The sequence below is a fragment of the Otolemur garnettii genome, unplaced genomic scaffold (assembly GCF_000181295.1).
Source record: "Otolemur garnettii isolate 467f Iridium unplaced genomic scaffold, OtoGar3 scaffold00195, whole genome shotgun sequence".
NCBI classification, from domain to species: Eukaryota; Metazoa; Chordata; class Mammalia; order Primates; family Galagidae; genus Otolemur; species Otolemur garnettii.
Genome location: NW_003852590.1, coordinates 2,149,478 through 2,154,137, shown reverse-complemented (window position 1 = coordinate 2,154,137; position 4,660 = coordinate 2,149,478).

The window sequence follows — 4,660 nt, the reverse complement described above, 5'->3', positions numbered from 1 at the left end:
TTCTTTCCTGTGGCTTTCTTTCATGTAGGTTTCCTTTCAGTGTCTTGAACACACGGCAGGGGCTCTCACCACAAAGCCTTTCTGTGTGTTGTTCCTTCTGTCCGAAATGTTCTCCCCACCTCTTCATCTGGTTATTGTCTACTCATCCTTCAGGTCTTGTTAAAATGCCATTTCCAGAGAAAAGCCTTTGTTAACTCTCCAGATTAAGTTATATGTTATTATAGAAACCCGTTCCTTCCTTTTGGAGCTATCATAGTTTATAACTCATTCAGTGGTTTATGTAATAAGTATTTGTAGAATATTGGTTATGTGCTAGGCTGTCTTCTAAGTGCAGGGATAGAGTGATGAATAAAACAATAACATTTCCCTTCTGAGGGTCAGTGATGAACGAGATAGAGAATAATCAAATAAAAAATTATATGGTGTGTCTGTTGGTGGTCAGTGCTACAGAGAAAAACACATTGGGGACTGAGGTTAGGAAATGCCTGAGCACGTGCTCATGTGTGTGCTATTTCAAAAAGTCAGGGAAGAACTGATAAGGTAACACTGGAACTAGATGAGAAGGAGGATGTTGCAGATCCCTAAGGAGAGATTACTCCAGGGAAGGGGAAGCGTAAGGGCAAGAGCCGGGAGCTAGAAGTATGTTCCCCATGTTTAAAGAGCTACTAGAAGGGCAGCCTGCTTGGAGCAGAGTAAATGGGAAGGAAAATAGCAGGAGGTGAGGACAGAAAGGGGGCTGAGGCCGGGCAGGGTCTGGAAGAGCCATGTAAGAGCTTTGGCTTTAATTCCAAGTGAGTGGGAAATAAATGTGCAATTTAAGCCAAGGATGTGATCTGACTTAAGCTTTTAAAAGAATTGCACTGGCTGCTCTGTGGGGAATAAACTCTGTGTGTGAGGGTAGAAGCAGGAATATCATAGGAGCTGGTCTGCACAAATCCAGGGAAGACTCAATGGTGTCTGGATCAGTGTGGTGACAGCAGAAATAGGAAGAAGTGGTCAGACTATGGATATTATTGAAGGAGTGCCAACAGAATATACTGACAGATTGGGTATGTATTGCAAAAGAAAGAAACAGATCAAGGATTACATCAAGGTTAATGGCGTGTGTAACTAGAAGAATGGAGTTTTCATTTACTGAAATGGGTAAGTCCATGAGGGAAGCCTATCGGGGAGGAAAGATGAGGGGTCAGTCTAAGGGTTATATGCCAAGTAGAGTTAGAGCAGACAGTTGGATTTACTTATCTGGAGTTTAGAGGAGAAGTTAGGGTAGGATGGCAAACGGTCCTGATTTGCCTAGGACTGAGGAGGTTCCTAGGACCTGCTAACACCAAGATAGTCCCAGGCCAACTGGGACGAGTTGATCATCTCATAGGTCCGAGCTACAGATATACATCTGTGAGTATTTGGTGCACAAATATCATTTAAAGTCACAATATCAGATGAGGTCACCCTGAGTGAGTGAATTCGAGAAGGAAATTTGTTCAAGATGACTAAACATTTAGAGATGAGGAAGTTAAGGAATAATCAGTGGAAGAGAGTAAGAGTTTGGTGAAGTAAGAGGGAAACCTGGATAGTATGACATCCTGGAAATGAAGGGAATAAAGTATTTCAAGTAGAAGGTAGGATCAACCATGCCAAATATCCACGATAAGTAAAATGAGATGAGGACTACACCGACCATCGAATTTAGCAATGTGAGCATTGGACTAGTTTTAAAAAGGAGAACAACTAGATAAGAGTATGTATAGCACACAGGAAGGTGGAGAAAGGGGAAGTGTCTTGGTGGGGAGGGAGGGTCAAGAGGGTTTTAAGACGGTAAAAAATATAACCTTTAAAGCTGCTGGGAAATAGCCCCAGAATGAATGCTGTGGGAGAGCAACGAAAGAATCGCTGAAGCCATGCACCTGAGCAGACATTTAAGTAGCTTTAGGGAAGGACTGCACAAATCATTCATCAGCTGTCAAAAAATACATAGGTCCTGGCTGAGATGTAATTAGGCAAGTAGACCTGAGAAGCTTATTTCACTTTTCTTCTAATTGCTCTCATTTTCTCACTGAAAAGGGGAACTGTGGCATTATCCAGGGGTGGCAGGTGAGGGGTGGGGTGAAGGTGTTGGCAGAAGTTCACAGGGAAAAGGAAACGGGCGGATGAGCAGATACTCCTATAACTTCTTGACACCTCTAGAAGTGGTGTCACTTCTAGAGGGGTGATGGATAGTGTAGTCCGAGGACGTGAGATTCAAGCTGGTGTGTGTGTAGGGTTAGGAGGAGAGAGGAGGACAAAGACTTAGAAAAGAAGCAAGGAAAACACATTTCCCACCTCTAAGATCAAAGAGGTGGCACGCTCAATACCTGAGGGGGCTGGAGTGGGCTCAGGGAAGAAGCAGCTTCCAGTTGCAGCCCCAGGTGACAGCAGCATTCGTGGGCATTTTGAGGACATTGGGTATTTCAGTGATGATGCACTGAGATTCTTCAGGGGACAGCAGAAGGGTTGCAGGAGCTGGAGAGGGGGTGGGAGCTGAAGTCATGGCCTCATGGCGATTGGGGTTTTGGTGTGTGGGATCTCCCGAGAGGCCTGGGCTTTTGTGTTGACTGAAGTAAACAAGGATAAGGTGTAGAAAGTGGTAGAGGGACGGAGTCTCTCTTGGGAGGGAGCTTGGAGCCTTCTCTTTTTTCCTGCCAGTGGAGCAGTGGAGGAAGAGGGAAGTGGTTGTAGCAAGCATGGGTGGTTCTGGGACCATCTTCTCACTTCCCTGAGGGTGATTATTTGCTCAATGTCTGTTTCCCCCACGAGACGCTAAGCTCCATGAGGGCAGGGACTGTGTCTACTTTTGCATTTGCAGTGCCTGAAGCATTTGGAGGAACCCAACACAGAGATGCTGAACGAACAAAAGGTGTTGAATTTTAGCTGACAAAATGGTCAATAGAAGCAGCAGTGTGGCAGGCTGCCAATAAAAGGGAATAATGTCCAGAATGGAGGGTGATAATCTCTCTCTCCTCTTCGGCAGGCAGCACATCCTATAGAATTTCATCCACGTATAGCCACTAAACTGTGAGAAGGATATAATTCACTTTGAGAAGTGAACACACGAAGGTGTGTTAGGCAGTTTGGGCTGCCAGAAAAGAGAGGTAACAGGTTATGTCAGACTCCCACAAGTACAGCAAGATCTATAATTGTAAAGATAATTTGTAGTAGTAAGGCTCCATGAATTTCATGGAAAGACAGGAATGACCCTCTATGTGGGCCTCATGGGGGATGAAACACACTTTAGTAACCGGGTTATTTCATGGCTATCTCAGCATCAGAAGATTGAGATTCAGTGCTCCATCTTAACGGTGACTCAGCTCCTCCTTGCTTTCCTCACTACTGACCAACTATGTTACCCTTTGCCCTAAATGTCTTTTTTGTACTTCGTGCTTGCCAAGAGTTTCTGCTTAGTCATTGTTTCTGCTTAGTTGCCCAATGTGCTCTGAGCACTTGCGGCCGATCTTCCTCATCTTCCCCTATCACATTCGTCCAGATAGTCTGTGAATACTTTATATGCCTCTCTCAGTGTTTATACTTACCCAACTGATTTGAACTCTATTTGTAGCTTTAAAAAATGCTTCTCCATAGTTTTCTTCCCTCCCAGATCATGTCTCTTCTCCTCTCTTACAAGAGGCCACAACTTCTTATTTGGCACTAACTGACCCATCTTCCTCTTTTCTAAAACAAACAGAAAGTGCAGGTGGACATGGGGATTTTTCCTTTTATGTCAGTGTCTGCTGGCCTTTAAGATCACTCAGCTGTCCGCTGAGATCTCAATCTTTTGTATTGGGAAATTTCTCTCATTCCTTAGGTCAATCAGCCTGTCTTCTTCGATTTTGTTTCCAGTCTTCTTATGGCCCTCTTTTGATAAGATGGAAACATACTTTCTAAACCCTACCGTGCCTGTTTTCCAAAGCAAATTGGACTTTTAGAGACAGAGAATGCTATGCACAATTTTTTTTTATTGCCTTCTTAGCATTTGGTTTCACATTGATCTTTCTCAGTTATTTCTTTCCTTCAGCTCAAGACCCATGTACTTACCTAAGTACATATTGGATAGCGCCAACTTGCTATCCTATAGGAAGCTCAAAATAATCGTCCCCTTTGCATGTTTCTGTGTTTCTACTTCAGCTGATATCCCCACCACCTACCAAGGAGCTAAGGCCCCAAGTTGGTATTTATCTTCCACTACTTCTTGTTTGCTCTCATTCTAAATACTTGATAAGTTGTCCAATGTTAAATATTTCTCAGTTATGCCTTTTCTCCCCCATGCCCACTGCCACCTTCGCTCACATGAACTAATGCAGGGACCTGCTCACTAGAAATCCTGCACCCCTGCATTCCCTCTCCTCACTGTTCAATAAAAGACCTTTTATTTATTTTAGTTATGTCAAAATGTTGTAGGGGTACAAAAGTTTTTGGTTACATGGATCACTTTTGTCATGTTTGAGCCAGCATTATAAGTGTGCCCATCACCCAGATAGCGTTCATGGTCCTCACCAGGTAGGTTTCTGCCCATCCCCTCTCCACCCCTTACCCTGACTGATTTCCACTGAGTTGTACTCTGTGGAGTACAGGGAACTCTGCACATATGCACTAGTCAGTTGGTCCTGACTTAGTAGCAAATACGTAT